Source organism: Terrapene carolina, unplaced genomic scaffold (assembly GCF_002925995.2).
Source record: "Terrapene carolina triunguis isolate 2854851 unplaced genomic scaffold, T_m_triunguis-2.0 Scaffold113, whole genome shotgun sequence".
Classification (NCBI taxonomy): domain Eukaryota; kingdom Metazoa; phylum Chordata; order Testudines; family Emydidae; genus Terrapene; species Terrapene triunguis.
Window position 1 is genome coordinate 12,456,997 of NW_020664464.1, and position 20,364 is coordinate 12,477,360.

The window sequence follows — 20,364 nt, forward strand, 5'->3', positions numbered from 1 at the left end:
GATATTAGAGAGACAAGGTGGGTCAGGTAATATCTTTATTGGACCAACTTCTGTTGGTGAGACAGACACTCTTTCGAGCTTACACAGAGCTCTTCTCTTGTACAGGGATGCTGTCGATTTTAAAAAAATCAAACTTTGATAGAGCAGCCTTTAACTAGTATGTCTGGAATTTTATTTAAAGTGCTGCTTTAAAAAGTTTTATAAAGGGTTCTCTGCTTCCCTGCTGATTTTTATAGGAGTCTTTTCAGCAAGGGAGAGTGGATGGGCTCAAGACCAACAACATCATTATTAAAAAAAACTGTGTGAGGACTCAAAAAACATGAGGTTTGTTTTTAATACAGAAATGCCTCTACATACATGTACATTCACTATGTGACCTCTGCTATTGATACATTTGATTTCCTTTGGAATTTTGTAAGGTAATTGAGAGAAAAACACTGGTCCAACCTGAATAATATGCTGTCCCTGAAAAGAGAGTAGGTAGAATAAAGAACAAGTTAGAAGGCTTCTCCTATCCCTTCTATCTTTAATGCATTTGGAGGAGTGGAATGGAGGCTGCCTTCCTGAGCAATTGAGGGCATATACCCACCTTTCACCAATATGGCTAGAGCAGCCTCAGGGTGCTGTCATATTCATTGTTGCTCCTGAATTTCTTTTTATCATTTACACTCTGTCAGAGAGATAGCAGTCACTTCCAGTTGTAGCCCTTGTAATGGCTATCCAGGCCCTTGTTACCTCCATGCTTTAATCTACTGCTACTTTAATCTGCTTTACTTTGGGCTACCACTGAAAACCACTCAGAAACCCCAGCTAATGCAGAAAGCAGTTATGTGCCTCCTAATCAATGTGAACATGTAACACTTGTGCTCGTGTCTCTGTACTGGCTTCCTGTTCATTTTCAGGTGTAATTCACATCATTGGTGATGGTTTTTAAAGTCCTAGATGATCAGTTTAAGATAGGCTGGAAATCCTACAACCAAGCTGAGGATAAAATCTTCAGGTGAAAGCCTGGACCTATCAAAGTCAGTGGCTAGGGTTTTAATCCACCATGTCCTTCATGCAAGGAAAGATCAAACCATCTAACTATGGGACTTAGAGGCATTTGAGGTATTTGGAACTAGATGGAAATGCCTCTCCTCTTTTTCCTCCCCCTTTTGGTTCAGAGCGGAGATGACTTTAAATGTGAAGAAAGAAGCTTGAGTTCCTCATTCTCTATGCCAACAACTCCTGACCACAACTAGATCTGCTATAATGTCCAACAGTGAGAGGGAAGCATTAATCATATAAGGGCGGGTTGTTGGGGTTTTTTGTGTGTGTTTTATGGACATTAGAAATGAGTAAATAGCACATTTGCATGCATTTCCTCATGTGTAGAAGGATATCAACAACTTGAAATCAAGTCTGGTTTTTGTTTTTAAAGAATTATGAGTATTTTGAGGTATTGTACCTGCCCTTGAGTTCCCCCTGCCAGTTTATGGTTTCACAATCACTCATTCCTGAAAATATTTTTTTCTTTCCCTGTTTGCGTGTGAAAGCCAGACCGAGCATGACACTGACTGGACAGAAACTTTTGTCAAATAAATAAAGTGGGAAACTGCTTTTCCTCCAGTCTCTTTCAGTGAAAGTCATTCTAGGTGGCACTTCTATCCAAGTCAGTTTAAAAATAATTCAAATAGAAGTGGTTGTTTTTTTAGTTTCGTTTCCTTTTCTTTCACAGAAGAGATTCTTGCACATGAGCCCTCATATCTTTAAGTATGCTTATGCAGACCACAAAAGTCAAGGTGCTAAATAATTTGCATTCATTGTTGTTTTTCTGTAGCACTGATACTAACATCAGCTAAAGCAGTTAATGTCAAAACAGGATAATGGTACTGATTAAAAACCACTGACACTGGCTAAATGAGATGAGAAAAATAAGATTGACAAATTTCCTGCCTAATTGAATAGATATTGTGGGTCAAATACTCCCTTTTTTCACATAAAAAGACCTGGAAGGGGAGGCCTGACCTAAAAAATTCCACTCCAAAACTGTCTAATCTATTAATGAAATTCACCCCTACAAAGAAGAACAAGGTCTAACTACACTGGAACTCTATTTTGAGTACTTAAGAGGTGACTAGGCATTGTGCTATCTCTGTACAGGGGTGAATTTCACCATCGGTACTGTTGATGTGCTTGAAATTGAAGTAAATAATACTTGTGGTAGTAAACACTGAGATTAGCAGTAAGTGTTGGCAGAACAATGCCCTACAGCAGGGTCTAAGTGATGCATGAACCTTTGTGAGGTCTTTCTGTTCAGTGTCTGGGCATTTCCCCAGAATCTCTAATACGTTTGTTGTATTTTTTGTAGATCTCAACTGTAATATTTTTTTCCCTAGCCTGGCTTGAGTTACTACCAGATCTCTCATTTCCATAAAGTCTGAGCTCTGTGTATTACTAGAATGAAGAAAATTGCTTTGGTGAATATATGTTGTTATAATATCTGTGTGCTCAGCCTGAACTTTTAATTTTGATATCATTGCCTTGGAGATGTTGCTGTTTTGAGCTTTAGTTGTATTAACAATCAAGTTTAATCTGTTGCTGGTTGCTGTTGCCTGTTTTCTGCTGCACACTGCTAAGCCCATGAAGTGTTCTGGAGGTAGGATTTAACTATAAAATGTTGGTATCAGTCCAATATGTACATCTGGCTTACTCAGTAAGTGTACTTCTGCAGCAATAAAACAGTAGAAAGGGGGAGGGAAGTGGAATAAAGTAATAAAGTAAAGAGAAGCAATTAATGAGTAGACATAGACTCTGAAGAAAAATACGCAAAATAAGCCCATTATCCCCACAACTTCTCACCCTACTGGAGATCAGCCTTCCGTGAGTATACTGGAAGGAAATCAAACTTCCATTACAGGCTGTAGTGTGTCTCAATCTTTTGTCATGTTCCCAACATTTTTATTAGGTATTTTTCCTATATTTTGTTTTTTGGGGGCTATTATTCATCCTATGATAATTAAATGCTAATGTTTCAGAAGGGCAATAAGGAACTGATGATATGTTTCGGTCAAAGGGTTTGTGCATTCTGAAGCTGTCATGGTTTTATTGTTTCTTTGTATGAAGCATTTGAAGAATAGGTGCATGTCTCAATGGATTGTCGTCAGTGAAGTTCTCTAGAGAGCTATGAGCTAGTTTGCATCATAGCCATTTCAGCTTTCCTGTTCAGGTTGAATGTTTGTAGGCGTGGCAGCAAAAGATAAAAACACACTAAGAATCCTGCAGGAAGCTCTGGTCAGATCTGAGTTTTAATGTAGTTCTTAGACTCCACAAAGTCTAAGTCTATGGATTTATGACAAATATAAATTCCTTTGAGTAGGCAGATATGTTATGCTCATCAGTTCAGTGGGAAGCTTTAATCTTTAATACCTCTTTCTTAATGATTTTGTAATAAACTCAAGGGAACAGGTAGCTGTCCACCTGTGCATGCAAAGCTGTTTGCTCATAGTCATCTCAGTCTTTTTTTTTTTTTAATCAGCTGCTGTAGACTGAATACAAATAACTGACACAAGTTAAAATCAAAGTATAGATTCAGAGGTCCAAATATTTAAACTTGGATGCCTAAAGTTAAATCCATGTTAGGACACTGAAATAAATGGCATGATTTTCAGGAGTGCTGAGCGCCCATTCCTTAACTTGAAGCCAATTAAAGTTGTGCATGCTCAGTCTCTCTGAGAATTAGGCCATTTCTATTTAGCTGCCTAAAGATGTGTCTCATTTTAGACAGACAAGCTTGAAAATGTTGAGCAGTGATCTTAAAACCTATAATCTCAAGTGATAAAGTCTTCTCATTTGTAACCGTTAGCTTACAACAGTCTTTTGTATGAGACACTTTAATTCCTGTTTTTGTAGGTCAGAAAACAAGAGGTCAGGATGATATCCTGAGCAGAGCATGTTACAGATAATGCTCTTCCTGTAACAGTATTACTCTTTATATTCATTCTTCTCCCAAAAGGAAAAGGGTTCAGTTTGCCATTTGTTGGCCATCTATGTTGACAGAACACTGCAAATTAACTGGAAGAAAATCCTGTCAGTTGTATGCATTTTTATAATTGCTTTGGGTATTCCTGCAGTGACAATAAACAAGGTAAGCTGTAAAGAAGCTTTATTCTACAATATGTAATATAATTAATTGGATTACATTCTAGGTTATTTCCTGTTATATTGGTAATATAGAAGTATTTGGAGAACTAACACCTCAAAATCTACAGGAGTTTGGCAACTGAAAGACAAAACAACAGTAAAATGCTTTGTGTTAACAAGTTATCTTGCATGATGGTTCTTTCACTCGTATTGATTTTTGGTATTCTATTTTAGACTTGGTTGTAATAGTCCATTAAAGGACTTCCCCTTGAAATGCTCTAGTATCTCAAGGTTGTTGCAATTTACTTGCTACATTTTCAAGGATACACAAAACACTGCTACAGACAAGTTTTTTTCTCAGAGAAAGTGAGTTACAAGCTAAATCCAGATTCTCAGCATTTTTGGCAGCTGTTCTTGTTTGCCAGCAACCAAGAAGAAGAATTACATCTTTCTGCTTTTTCCAGAGTTGTTTGTTAATGTTTTATAATTAATATACATTTAAAACATTTTAATTTGTAAAAATATTTACACTGTATTCCTATCAAATGTATATTTGCTAACTTAACTTTATAAAAAAAAAGGTAGATTTATAACAAAACAAAAAAAAGCAATAATGCAGAATCAATCTGTCTCCACATAATCAAGACAAAAAGGACACAATGTTGTAACAAATCTGTCTGCTTTTGTATATATCTGCTAGTTTGGATTGAGGTCAGAAACATGTAACTCTTAGGCTCAATTCTAGTTGTATACTCCATGGAACATATGGCAAAATCAATTTCTATTAAGATCAAATACAAGTGAAAGTTTAGGAACACAGCCTTATTAGATGAAATGTTTATAAGTAAGGATTCTAAACTGGAAAACGTATTTTAAGTAATTATATTAAGTCCATGATGTAAAACACAAACTGTACCATAGATTCTAGATAGTTTGAACTACAGCCAGGTAAATAATTTTTAGCAAATAATGTATCTGACAAATTTAACCTCCTTTTTAGTTTGCGAAATGCCTACAAGCAGCTTGTAATTTTCTTGAATTCATTATTTACCAAATAATTTAAACAAATGCTTCAAAGGGCTGTAGATTGTTGCTGAGCATTTCATTGTGACTACAGTACTTCATATTCAAAACTCAAGCTATCTTGGGCTGTGTCTATACTAGCACTTTTGTCGGTCAGGGATGTGAAAAAGCCCCCCCGCCCTCCACGACCGACAAAAGTGCCGGTGTCGACAGCGCTATGTTGGTGGGAGACGCTCTGCTGCCGACATAGCTACCACCGCTCATTGGGGGTGATTTAATTAGGCTGGCGAAAGAGCTCTCTCCCATTGGTATAGAGCAGCTACACAGGAAACCTTACAGCAGCGCTGCTGTAGTGGTACAGCTGTGCCGCCGTAAGGTCTGTAATATAGACATAGTCTTGATTGGACATATATAATTACATGTTGTTGTTTCTGTTCCCTGACTGGATAAGCATAACCTTTAGTTTCAAGTTTCTGGTGCAAATCCTCACACTCATTCAAAATCCATTTTCAATTCATATTTTAATATTTACTTCAAATTTACTGCTTCAACAAATATTCTTGCTAGTAATTTTATTTGCTACAATATTTGCAGAAAGCTAACACATAAGGGGGTAAACGCAACAAAACAAATGTAATTTTTATTAGAACAAACGTTAAAATATTTTAAAAGTTTTCATCCAGCTGTAGTCTCCACAACACACATGTATATAATTAAGTAGGACATGTAAATAGGATATACATTTTTAATAGTGCATGGAAATGGATCACAAGACTGCTGGGAAGAGCGTATCTATTTTTGTTCACATGAGGGTAGTTAAACAGTCAATAAATGTACTAGAGCTGGGCCCTGATTCAATACTAAGATGCCACAATTATGTTAGTTTTACCCAGACAACTTTAAATGATATCACACTATGCATCTGCATATTTTGTGCCTATAGTGAAGCTGCCCCTTGGTAAAGGAATGTAAAGTGAAAAATAACTTGTAGGGAAATATATTTCCCTACATTTGACTATTCCAAGCCCTCCTGTCTCCTCCCCTATCTCCTGCTTTCCATCTATGTCATTGTGGTCCTCTGACACCTCTCCAGTTCCTCTTGGTTCCTTGCTCATCTCCATTCCCGCCCCATGTATCTTCTGTATTCCCTCAGCAGCCTTCTTGCAGAGGCTCTGCCTGAAGGGGATGATAGCTAAATGATGATAATAATAATAATTAATAATTAATAAAAACACAAACAAAAAAACTTTTTTTTTTGTTTCTTTACACCTGACTTAAGGACTTGGTAATGATTTGTTCCAAAAGAAACACGGGTCATAGGCCTCTAATTTGGAGATAAAGATACTGGAGATCACTAGCTCTGCTTAAGAGATTTTAGACAAATTGTTGAGAATAAGTGCTCCACGGGAACCATCTTAATAACCATGTGCACCTGTAAGGTAGACTGTCAGCTAGAATACTTGCTCTCATTTCACATATCCTATTCACAAATATTATACATGTGTTGACTAATATATGCTGGCTAGCATACATATATATTATGCTGATAATACTTCCTGCCATATATATTCCAAGCATTTAAGTATACATATTAAGTATTAATATCATTTATATAGGCCAAATTGGCCTGTACCGTTATTATAATCCTGTTCACTTATGCTAAGTATTCCATAACAACTTGCATTAGCTGGAATAAAGTTTTGGCTTAAGTAGATAGGAAAACTGTCAGTATCAGGACATATAATAGTTTCTTCATAGCAACAGAAAGGGAGTTTCCTTCACAAACCTATTTATTCTAGTACAGGCTTAGGAGGTGTCTTCATGCCTCTTAGTACCTGGAATGCATGTGCTCAGAACAAAGATAAGGCTACATCATGACCTGGAATGCATGGGTTCAGAACAAAAAATAAAGGGGTACATCATGGTACCAGAAACAAACAAGGTAAAAAGTGGATTGAGTTCAGTTTCAGGTGAAGTATATAGTACCTTTTACTGGTAAACAAGTAGGTTATAAAAATATGGTTTTAGGGATGTAACTTTGCAGGGCATACCTTCCGTGTAAGATGAATGTAACATTGATGCTCTTTGAGACTGGTATCGTACAGAACCTTTCCCCGTACCATAATAATAAGCCTGACTGACATTGGTTATTTGATCTCTTGAGTATATTTCATTAAAAAAAAAAAAAGAACCAAAGTGGGTCAAGCAATTGACTATACAATTTAAATACATGCCATACAAAAAAATGTTGAGAGTATTACGTTTGAAAAATTACATACTTGAAAGTCAGAAAAAGAATTTCTTGATCAGTGACAGTTGAGAAGCTAATGCTTTGCAGCCCTTTGGATGGACACTTGGATCAATGCTCTGTTCAATATTGCAATATATGGAAGGCTCACTTTGCTAAACAAGGTGAATTGATCGTTCTGTGATCATTACTGCAATTTGATAACAAGTTGGGGACTCCTGTTGACTCATAAATCGTATGTGCACTTGTGATGGATAAGAGTTGGGGACTGAAGATGTGTAAAGAGGATGTAGGGTTTTGTTCTATTAAGGATCTGTCTGTCTGTGTTCTTATACCATGCCTCTCTCCAAGTGCTTAATGTAGTGAATTTGCTCAATCTTAATGGTAAAATCTGGATTCAACACCCAGCCTGAGTACGTGAGCTCTCTGTTGGAGAAGTCTGTCCAAATGATGGGGGAGTAACTCCATGGCAGGTACTACAGCCTTGACCCTTACATCTGCTGACTGCACCAACTCTGTAGATCTATGCAGCTGTAATTCCACCACCCAGTCTCCCAGCTGACCCAGCACTAAGGCATAATTAAGCCCTTCATGACTACTACTACTATTGTTATTATTTCTTCATTTGCATTGTAATAGTACCTAGAGGGTCCACAAAGACAGGAGTGCCATTATGCCATACAAACACATAGTAAGACATAGATACATAGCAGTCCTTGCGCAGAAGAGATTACATTGTAAATAGACAAGAAACACAAAGGGTGCGAAAATGGGGAACTGAGTCACAGAGACACTGGTGTTTTTCAAAAACACTTAGCATTTCCTTAGCTCCACTATCACAGAAATCAACAGTAAAATTCCCATTGACTTCTAAATGCTCTTGAAAATCTATGTCAACAAAGATGATTGCAAAGTACAGGAGGTAAAATGTACTATTTCCTTTTTCTTATTTCTGGATGTCTTAAAGTCTAATAATATTCCATTACTCCCTCTTCTAATAAGACAGCAGTTTTTAAAGTTAAAATTAAAAATGCATTCAAAATGACAACAGGGAAGAATTTGACCTTTGATGTGTGATTATGTTATGTTCTTTGGAGGTTTTTTACACTATATTTTAAGTGTGCATTTGTCTTTCATCTTAACAAATGACTTGTAATATGAATGATACCTTTTATACAAATATTTAAAAAGAACAAACTCTTTTAAAAGAATCTCTCTAAAATCTGGAACTAAGGCAACTAGACTTAACAGGTGTAGGGACATGAATAATAATACAAGCGCTCGTTAAAGATTTTAAAATCTCTTTTCTGTAAAATATCTGGTATAAGCAAAGCATATGAAGGTATTGTATAGTATAAAGTTTTTACTGGCATTTTTAAAAATGGCCACATAATTTGTGGCTTTTGGGAGCATGCTTGTAATCACAAGGAGGTCTTAATACAATTAGTATGACAGACCATCACATATACTCTATATTGTCTGTGAGGACCCCAGTCCTCCACACTGTCAAGTTTGATGTGACTTCTAACATAATTTAAAAAGAAAAGACAGGAATTTGATACTGTATGTTTTCAACATTTTCTAGTTCATTTGGCTTCCAAAATTTTATTTTTGATTAATAGCCAGGGCATAATATTAGAGTGGGTCTGGATGATAAACCAGAACTAACTGTGTATTGCAGAAGAGTTAATAACAATAGTGCGTTTGTATATATATTACTCTGACCTTATAAGCCTGTCAGTGCCCACTGGCAAAGGGCTCACTGTCCGTAACTACAACTGTTATCAGACCTGACACATTCCTCCTTTTGCACTATGATTGCTTATCTATTATTCTTATTAGATAGTCTTGACACTGTGGCAAACTCCACTACACATAACACAACCGTTGTCATAATAGTTATCCAAAAAGTATCTTGTAACGTATTGCATGAAAACTGGTGACACTCAAATAATTAATATTTTTGTGTTACATAGGGTTAACATGTAAAAAGTTATGTAGGTGTGCTAGAACTATGTTACTAAAATATGTTTAGACCAAGCAATCCAAGTAGAGCTGATAAACAATTTGTCCTAGACAAAGGAATGCTGTTTTGTCTGTTTCCCTGTGTCTCCAGTGTAAATTGAGCAAGGTGATGCCAGAGACAGTGGAAGTTATATTTACATCTGAGTCAACAGGAAAAGCAATTGAGAGAAGGGCGAGGACTGGAACACAGCATGGTGTCAACTTCCTGGAGCACAAGCAGCACAGGAGAAAAGCTTTATCTGGGGATACACTCCAAAAGAATACATTTCAAAGGTTTACTGGACTATAAGAAGAAGGGGAGAGAAACCCTTAGTTATCCATCACTTAGTGGACAAAGGGAATTAGGATTCTTTGATTCTGTGAACAGTGGATCTTCCTACCCGAAGGGCTGGAGATACACACCACTTGATGGAAGTGAAAAAGCTGCTTAGGCAAAGATTATAGCTGGCTAACGTAAAGCTTTAGTCACTAGAAAGTGTGTTATTTTGTTTTATTTGTAATCATTCCTGACTCTTTTTTCTTGCTTAGTATCGCTTAAATTCATGTATCAGAGGGGTAGCTGTGTTAGTCTGGATCTGTAAAAAGCAACAAAGAGTCCTGTAGCACCTTATAGACTAACAGACGTATTGGAGCATAAGCTTTCATGGGTGAATAGTCTGCCATGCGTCTGACAAAGTGGGTATTCACCCACGAAAGCTTATGCTCCATTGGTCTATAAGGTGCCACAGGACTCTTTGTCGCTTAAATTCATGTTATTAATAAATTTATGCTTAGTTATACTGTAGATCATCTCAGTGCTGTTATATTAAAGTGGGGTGTGCATCCTCAGTTGAGCCAACAGGCTGGTGTGGCAGTGGACTTGGTTATTTTCTGTGAGTGTCCAATGAGAGGGACTGGACATTTCAGAGAGATGCCTCTAGGTAACTTGGAACTGGGTGCATTGAACCTTACCTGCAAGGCAAAGTTTAGACTGTCGAGTCTCAAGGAGTTTAGTGGTGAGGTAGACAGAGTGGGTGGTAGGGAATTGTCACAGTTTAAGCTCCAGCAAAGATGTCTTTGCTGAGGCAGGGAGGCGACACAGTGATTTACGGTTTTGGGTTCCCTGAGGAAAGCGACACAAGATCACAGGTATAGGAATTTAGGCTATTGGATTCAATGAGCCAATTTGGCAATTCTAGTCTTGGACAGTGATCAGCACCAGATGCTTCACAGGAAGATGCAAAAAACCCACACATGCAGATGTGGGATATAATCTGGACCTTCAGTGAAAATCTCATCCTAATCCTTATTATTTAAAATTAGTTTTAATCTTGAATTGTGAGGCTTCACAAATATTACTTTTTAGCTTAAAACTGCTGAATAAACATTAGTTATGGCATTCCCATTTCATCCCTTCCTTCTGACAAACATAGACCCTTATCCTGCAAACACTGACACATAGCATGCATAACTTTAAACACATATGTCCATGTTGGCAGGTTAAGAGCTATAGGGCCTGCAAAGAGTTACCTATGCACATATCCTTACTCCCTCAGGCAGGGACACCAGAAGAGTGGGACGAATGGGGTGAAATCCCCCACTCCTGACACATTAGGTAAAATTTTGTCCACCAGCTGGTAGTGCTGCTGGGGCCTGAAAGGCAGCTTTGTGCCAAACTGGTGGGTCTTCTCCCCCTGCCCAGAGAGAATGGCAGCAGAAGAACTCAGCTTGCTACTGCTGCCAGCTGGTGAAGGGTGGCGCTGCCTCTCAGGGGCTTCCCACATGGCTGAGGAGCTGGCTGTGGTGGTGCTGGTTCTGGAGAGGGGGCAATTGGTGGCCTGGGGAATGGTACCAGACATTTTTTTTAACTGTGTAGTCTGTGCAAGCCTCCCCCTACCCCAGGAGTCTGAATTCTACTGCTGTCTCCTAGTAATGGCGGAGGCAGCATGGGGTCAAGCTGGCTGTCCCAGATGTTTGACCGGAGCAAAGGGTCCAGCCTGGCTGTCAAGTAGCGCTAGCAAGGAGCAAAGGGGATGGTGCAGAAAAGTACCAGCAGCAATTCAATTTTGTGGCTCAGGAATCGGGATAAGATTTGGTAAGGCCCATCCTCTGCCTGCCTTGACTCACCCAACTCCAAACCCGCCCCTTCTACTCTCCAGGGTGTCTCAATCGCCTCCCTCCGACCCTGATCCTATTTAGTAAATTTTGGAAAACATTCAGTAATTTTTTTAGATTTCACCCTCCCTGCTGCTTATGAACCCAAGTGGCTCCCTGCCACATGTAGTCCCATTGAAATTGGAGCACTTTGCAGGTATTTTGGGTATTTTAACTGAATTATGGATCTCTTAATTTGCCATATACCTGTATATAAAAGTAAACAGTTCTTTGCATTATTGGAAACTTTGCTTTAGGGATGGATGGGAAATGCTATGTATTAAAGAGAAACGAGCATTGGGAGGACAACTCATTTTAAGAGGTAGGTCCTTCTGCTCACTGAAAGCAGGAAGCATATCCATCTGGCCAAGTTCCTTTTTATTGATTTTTGTAAAAACTGCATTTAGTGAGTGTAATTTCTCAAAGGAGAGGAAAAGCTTAAGTCCTAAATATTTAATAGAATTCAGGGAGTACTGATATTAAATTCCGTGAGCTTACTTTTTATAGTGGAAGCTCAGTGGGAATATTTCAGATTTATCATTGTTTACAGGAGACCACAGAGAGGAGGATCACTGAAAGTTTCTTGATGTAAAAGGGCCTGATTTTCAAAAGGTCAGGCATAAAAGTGCATGCAATTATGAGCCTAATATGCTCATGCACCTATTCTGATTGAATAAATAATTCAGGTAATTTGTACATAAAAATAGTCAGACTAAGTGGAAATCTGAATGCCCCAAACCTGCATTGCATAGGCAAACACAGTAATTGCATGTATAAATTAGATGCCCAATGGTATACTTTATTTTTTAAAATGGGGCACTTTGTATATAGAAACGCCCTTGATTTTCATGCTTGCTTTGGTTTATCATAGTATAAGTCTAAGATGCTTCCATTGTTTAAAACAAACAAAAATAAATGACCTTGCAATTCCTTCAGCTGAGGCATGACAGATTACTTGCAAGTAAAAATGCCCTTATGCATGTCCATTTTTCATAATTATGATGGATTTATGAACATATTTGCAGATGTAATTATGAACGTGACTTTTTTAAAAATTGGGCCCAATATAATTTGGAATAATTAAACTAGTATAATTAACTAGAGTGAAGAAGGAAGGGGAAAATGCTGCCTTATTTACATATCTAACAGCTTGTCTTCACTAGTGTTAGCTCAAGGTATAAATTGAGTGTTAGCTCTAACCTGATTCCCATTCATGCACAAAAATCTTTTGGGTGAGTTAAGTGGTATATTAAGTGGGTTAAGTGGTATATTAAACTCTAGCTAGCTGGCCCATGGGGGTATGAGTTGAAGCTTGTTGAGAGCCGCAGATACAAGATCTAGTAATATCATAGGTATGCAGCTACAGACTAGAGCTGCAGTTAGCATAATTTATCAGATGCTAGTCCAATCACTTTGTGCTGCTAATCAAATCACTCTGTGTAGCTTGAGTGCAGTTTTGCAGCTCTCACTTGAGTGAGGCTAAATCAGAGTGGAGTGGCTCAAGTGTAAGTAATTGGAGTTACCTGTTGCTTTAAGGTGTACTGTTTACTTGCAGTATGCTACCCAGCCACTAGATGTCTCCTCTGCTGTACAGCATTTCAGACATGGTGTTGGTCCTGGTAAACAAAGAGTTAGTTAGAACTCAAGCTGTGTGGAACTCTCTGTCTTTAGTTCATAGTTTTCTTTAATAGTCTCCTGTTTGAGAAGGAGTGTGGCTCTCTATAGCATGACAAGCAGTGCCAGGTCGTACTTCTCTCCGATTCCTCTCCCTTACTGTCAGCCATGTGTGTGTGTTGCAGAATGTTCCCTAACTTCCCCCACAACATAACACAAAGTGATTATTATTTGAATTCTGGTAATCCACAAAATGAGCTATATGCTGCCCACATCTCCACGGGGAAGGACAAGTCCCTGCTCAGATGGTAAGAGGGAAAGCAGGATGAGCACTGAAGGGAGGGAGGCGATGGGAATAGGTGCAGAATTTGCACCTATGCTACCTGCATGCTGGGGTGGACGGACGGGCTCTGTGGGGACACAGCTCCGGTTTTAATTGGTCACAAGACCATTTTCCAATCCCAGCCAGTGAATGAGAGAACCTCCTGCTGCAAGCTCCAGAACACCATCCACCCCAGCCCCCCAAGGAAGCGTTATTGAAAACTTCACATGCGCTCGCAACTGCTGCAGTGCGACAGACAGCAAGATGCCCTACGGGCAGAAAGGGGCGGATTGGTGGCGTGGCGAGCTCAGCAGGAAACGCTGAAAAGGGGGAAGCAGCAGGGAGGCTGAAGAGGTCCGGGGAACGGGGTTGAGATAGAGGGTAATACAAGAGGTCTGGAGGGGAGAAGACCTGGGAGAGCATGGATGGGATGTAGAGAACTAGGAAGAGGGGGCAGGGTAATATGGGGTATGGAGGCAGAAGTGGCTCACGGGAGTGTGTGGGGGTAAGAACAGAGGAAGATGCTGGAAAGGGAGAGGAATCACTGGGGCAAGCGCCCGGAGCGGGCAGGCTGGGGCAGTCCAAGGGGGCGCACACACGGGAGAGGCCGCGGGGAGACACCAGCGCTGCAGGGGGGCTGGACGCAGCGGCTCCCCCCGGGGCTGTGCGAGGAGGGGTCCCGCTGCGCTGCTCGCGTGGTACGGGTGTGACACGCTGCCGCCGGCCAGGCCCCGGGCCCGCAGGGCGAACACCCCATGCGGGGGCCCAGCTCCGGACTCACGGGGCTGGGCTTGTCCCCCACGGCGCCTCCGGCCTTCCTCTCCGTGCCGGGCCCCGGTGCTCCTCCTCCAGCCCAGCCCCTCGGCGCCGGGGAAGCGGGGGTGCAGCCGGGCTGGGCGGGGAAGGGGCGGCCGGGCGGAGCCGCGTCATTTCGGGGACTGGGGCGGGGCGGGCTGTTTCCCCTCCAGGCCCCAAGGCAGGAGCCCTTGCCAGTTGCGTAAAAGCAGCAGCCGGGGCGGGGAGTCGGGACACCATGCCGCCCTGACCGGTAGCGTCCTCAGCCCGCCGCACGCCGCCGAGGTGAGTGCCAGCCCCGCCGCCGCCCGAGCGCCCCCAAGCTCTGGGCAGCTCTCCGCCTGCTGACTTCCGCCCCCCAACTCCGGCAGCTCGCCCTGCTGGCTTCCTCCTGTGCCCCCAAGCGCTGGACACTTCACCCCCTCTGGGCTTCCCTCTTGTGCCCAGGGTTCCTTACCCCAGCCCTGCTGCCCTCTTCCCCAGCACCCCCCGTTGCTTAGCTACCGCTGAGCCTGTGTACCCCACACTGTTCGCTCCCTGCTTCCTTTCCCTTTGCTCCCTACCCTCGGGTCCCTATTTTCTTTCCCCCTGATTTTTTTTCAAACTCAGATACAGTTTAAATGAACAAATCAGAGTTTCATCTGCAGCACAAAATTGTGTTGTAGGATTGTAGCCCTGTTGGTCCCAGAAGTTTGTATGAAACAGCCTAAGTTAGGAGCGGAACTAAAACAACCTTCCGCACCCTTTTCTGGACTGCGTAAGAAGATTGTTTTAAGATAAGAAACTGTTACTTAAAAGGTGACAAATTATCTTGACACATTTTTTTTATTAGGTTGAGTTATTGACAAATCTACTTGTAAGCAACTTTTTTTCCCCCTTTTTTTCTTTTTTTGCTTGGCTTAGGAAGAAAGTTACACTTGTATCCCCAAGTTTTACCTCTTGGCTGGTCATGCTTATCTTTGCTAAACTAAACCAAACCCTAGCTTTTCTTTATTCCAGTTTTAATAAGGAAATGGAAAGTTAATGTCTTGTGTTTTAAACTAAATTGGGAAGTCTCTAAAATTCACATGCACTTAAATACTGTTTTGAGTTTGATGCTGTTGTGTGTCAGAGTTAGAGTAGTAATAGCAACTGGTATTGTAGACTTCCCTGAAAGGAAATAAAAATGTTATCATTTGATGTAACATGTTAGCTATTTAAATATGCTTTTGAAAAAGCTTATATTAAAAATAAGGGCCTGACTTAAATTTGGGGGATAGGGAGAGAGCTAGGAAATTGACAACTTTAAATTCTAGTTAGATGTAATGTTCACTGTGGCCTAGGTATTGATGAAGTCCCTGAACAGAGTGTAATCTTTCATACTCTCAAGTAAATTCTTCCACTGATGGTTATTGCATGTATAAATTCCCAGCATAGGGTTAGCACTGACCTCAACACGTGCAGCAGTACACAAATGCAGTGAGTTCAGGATGAATTAGCTGCCTTAACTTTTTGAATTCCACAGGGTTTTTTTGTTTTTGTTTTGTTTGTTTAAACCAGATCGATAATGATTTATTGTAACTTTCTTATTTTAAGTGCATTTTTGTTCTAACAAAACCATTGAATGCGTTAGAACCTCTTTAATAATCCACAACACATTTGACAGGGTGCTCTCACCTCTCAGCAGGTAATTGATGCTGTAGCAGTCTCACATTGTAAAAACAATCTAACCTTAACAAGTAAATTATCCAAATGTTGCTAGAAAGAGCTAGCATGTCTTCATACATAGAACTCTCATGTGTAGATTGTGCTTTCAGAGCACTGGCATGAAAAGAACAAAGGTTAGTGTGGTGACAAAGCATCACACTTAGCATTTGAGACATGTATGTAAAAAAACAAATTGTAATAGTTATGTGGTGCATATTTTCAATACATCCACAGATTGGGTGCCTTTTTTAGGTGTATCCTTAATTCTGTCTTTCCTGTGTTTCTAATATTAAAGTTCTTAACTGTAACTTTCTTGAAAGGTAATATGCATGAAATCACTGTACCTGCAGCTTTTACGTCATCTTAATTAACTTTTGTTGAGTTTAGAGTATATTATATGATCAAGTTTAAAATGTTTTCCCCAAGGGATAATTTATGAGCACAGGGATGTCCATGAAAGTATAATGGGAGTTGTACAGCTAAATCCTTGGAATTAAATAATATGTTTTAGGGTCTCTGAAAAACTGGCTACACAATATTTTTCATATTTAAATACCTTGAAGATTGTCTTGGTGTGTGTGAGGATATTACCCTGCAATATTACCCTCACTTTAAAGCTGAGACAGTTTTATGTGCACCTAAAGGGAAAAAGGTAATAGAAGGCTGGTAAGTAACATAAACTAAAACAACAACAAAACCAAAAACCCTTATAATCAGGGCCGGCTCTAGGTTTGCCGGAATGCCGCCCAAGCAACAAAACAAAAAAAAAGAATGGCCAGAATGCTGCCCCAAGCACGTGCTTGCTTTGCTGGTGCCTAGAGCCGGTCCTGCTTATAATGCTACGCTGAGGAAAGAGTAGATCTTTGATCTGCTAGACAATGATAGCCTTCCTTTTGAAGAAGCTTCAGTCAAGAAAGTTACTTTGGTGCATGGTATAAATAGACTTGCACTGACACATCTGAATTTACTGGTGTAGGATGACCTGTCGCTCATTAGAATTAGGACTGTACTGCAACAAGGAAAAAACAAGGTCCTTATTTTGCAGTATCTAGTTCTTTGAAATGCTTTGTCCTTGGAGGTCCTACTTGTGGAAATCTACAAGTCTGAAATCTTTTGGCCAGCAGTGTTGGGAGCACGTGTGCTCTGAATGTCTTCATGCCCTCTTACCAGAGAGACTACAGGAGGAGTGCACCTCCAATTACCAGTCTGTTTGCTTGCTAATCCAGAATCCTATTTGTATAGGAGGACTCTGAAGTAGTGGGGAAAGAGGGTGGGTCATCGGATTGGCATGCATCTCAAAGAACTACAGGTTAGCAGTGTTTCTCAAATGGGGGGTGGGGTCATGACCCCCAGGGCATTGTGGAACAGGTTTTGGAGGCGGTCGCAAGTGTAGGGCCAGCGTTATGGGGTGGCAAGCAGGGCAACTGCCAGGGGCCACACGCCACAGGGGACCCCGGGAAGCTAAGTTACATGCTTCAGCCCCTCGCTGCCCGCAGCTGAAGCCCAAGCCCCATTGCCTGGGACTGAAGCATATAATTTAGCTTTGTGAGGCCTCCTGTGTCATGGGGCCCTGGGCAGTTGCCATTCCCCAACACTGGCCCTGAGTATTAGTCATAATTTACTTACTGATATTTAAGGTAGGGGTTTGCAATTTTTTCAAGTCTTAGTAGGGGAAGGTCACAAATTTTTTTTTTTTTTTAGTCTAAAGGGGGTCGCCAGGTTGAGAAACACTGCTGTAAGGTAAGGGCCTTGTTTTTCTTCAATTTTTGTGTGTCTGGATCCCATTCATGGTGACTAGTAACCAATTCCCAGACCAAATAGGAGGAAAGACTTAAGAGTTCTGGCTAAATAAAATGCAGAAACATTCTTGTGAAGTTGGTGTCTGGTCTGGATGCCAGGTCCCACGAGTAATATTTTGATATGTGGATAAAGCTACAAGTAGCCACTCAGCGAATCTCTTGAAGAGAAACAGTCCTAAGGTAAGCAGCATATGTTACCCAGAGTTTTCAGAACCCACAGCAGTGGTAACTTAACTGTTTCACTCCAGGCAGTGTCAGGAATAAATCAGTGGGAACACAGAGCTCCAGCTGATGAAAGATTAATACAAGTAAGCGTGCTCTTATCTAAAACTACAATTTATTAGATTTAAGCACACATAGACACAAAACAATAGGTTTAGAACATCCCAAATATTTACCTAAAATCGGACGGTATTGAGTAAATTGCAGCAGTTGAGCAATGGCTGGTTGCTTCCCTGCCGGGAGTAAGGTGTCAGGGAAAAAACCCTCTCAGGATAACTTCAGGTGACTGCTCCAAAGTACACTCTATTATGTAATCCTTCTATAGCTAAGTTTTACAAAACACATAGATCATAATGACCCCTACTAGGTCATCACATCTCCTAAAGTCAATAAATTATTTATCAACAAACATTCCTAACAATCTTAGTCATAATAAACTTTTACATCAAAGGCACCCAAACTCCAAGGTTCTCGTCCACTTATTTGCTTTCGTCTCAATTGTTGATTTTTTTTTTTTCTCTCCCCTCCTCCCATTCTGATTAGCAGAGACTGTAAGCCTGCAAATGTATTTGACCTTGCCTCCAGAAACTCTGCTCGTTCAAATTAACATTTAAGTAGGTGGTGGTCTATTTTTATTAATTCATGGTGGCTGAATGCACATAATATGGTTGCAATTGACTTGATCAAAATCTGGGGTACATGCACCCTTCAAATCTGGGGTAACATGTAAGCCGCTTTAGATTTAGTAGAATGAACCCTGATACCTGTGAGAGAGGAAAGGCCCTAGTGTTTTGTAATAAGTATGGGTCTGCTGCCTAATTCACTTGTACAATTGGTCTGACCCAGTATGGCCATTCTTATGTACAATCTCTCAAAACACATTGACCCCTAGAATTGTCCCTCTGTGCTACAAATAAGAGAGATAGTAAACAAGGGCTCTCTTTACATTTAATGTGTATAATCTAGCTTCCCAATGGTTTGAATGGGGTTTAGCAAAGAAATGAGTGACTGACTGATTCATGTGAAATTTGGAAAGCTCTTTAGATAAGAATTTGGGGTGAGACGTCAACATCTTTTTATCCCTATGGAATCCTGTATACTGTGGCTCTACCTTAAGGTTTGAATCTTGTTAACCCTCCTAGCTGAAGTGATGGCCACTATTAAAGGAATCTTTATGGAGAGATGGTAAAGTGAATAGTCATTCATAGCTCAAATCGGGGTTTTATAAGAATGGTTAAGACAATAGTTTGGTGCCAGGGTGGAGGTAGTTCTCTGGTTGGTGGAAAGGCATGGCTCAGGGCTTTAAAGCACTTCGTCACTATGAGGTGATGGAAGACTGGATTGGAGTGTGGCCGGTGAAGTCTGCAGCTAAGTGGACTCTGATTGAAGTGGTGTTGAGTCTTGTTTGTTTTTAGTTGGAAAACATAGGAATTTACAAACAGGATCTTTTTGAAAGAGTCGCACCTTCCTGGGAGGGCTATATGCAGAATTGTTTCCACTTCTTCTTGTAAAGGACTCTGCTGAATGGTTTTCTGTTTTAGCTGAGATGTCTTGTACCATTGCAGAACAAATCCTGTTTGTGTGGCTCAGCCAGCTGAAGTATGCTGTGAAGTGCAGGGACTTTGGGAGGGGGTGAAAAATCTGACCTTGATTCTGAACAAAGTCCCACTCTTGAATATCCTGGATGTGGAGGTCTTGCACTAGGTGTAGCAGCTCTGTGAACCATAATTGTCTTGCCCAAGAGAGAATTATGAGGAAAACTCTGGCTACATAATGTGTGATCTCTGTGGTGACTCTGAGGATCACAGGAACCAGAGGGAAGGTGGCTAATAGGCCTTTTGACCAGGAGAGGAGAAAAGTGTCTGATAGCTAGGACTTCTTCCTTCTTTGGAACAGAACAGGGGGCACTTGTTTGCAATGTTGCTGAACAACAGGTCTATCATTGGAGAACCCCATGGAGAAATGGCCTTCAGGGTGTTGATAAATTGTATAGTCATTTGCTTGACCAGACTTTGGTTCATTATTTCATTATGAAATATACTTTAGACCAAAAAACCAGTCAGGTTAGGTTTATTAATATGGTACAGGAAAAAGGTTCTATATGATACCTGTCTCTGAACAGTAGTCCCGTGCAGCGATGTTACATACACCTTACGCAGAATGTGTGCTCCCCGAGTTACAAGTTTCAGCTGGTATTATTTATGATTTTACAAGTTACACATGTCTTCACACATCACTAAAATCCAGCCCAGCAGTTTGTTCCAGTTCCCTAACTTGTTGTTCTGTTCCTTCCTTATCTTTGTTTTAGATACTAGCAGTCCAGGTACTGATCCGTGAAGCTTGTACTAAGACACAGAATGAATGTATCTTCATTT

General features: G+C 40.5%; 1 protein-coding gene across 2 annotated transcripts in view; it reads left to right on the top strand.

Annotated features, from left to right (window-relative positions):
• Positions 1-4,036: 4,036 nt before the first annotated feature.
• The window catches only part of CEMIP2 (cell migration inducing hyaluronidase 2), a 74,899-nt gene continuing 58,571 nt past the window's right edge, over positions 4,037-20,364 (top strand). The window contains exon 1 of one of the 2 annotated variants that reach the window (XM_024211016.2): positions 4,037-4,126. The gene's annotated coding sequence lies outside the window, so the exon portion shown is untranslated. Of the gene's footprint in view, positions 4,127-14,469; positions 14,568-20,364 lie in introns of those variants that run through there. The other variant, XM_024211015.3, reaches the window with a different exon arrangement.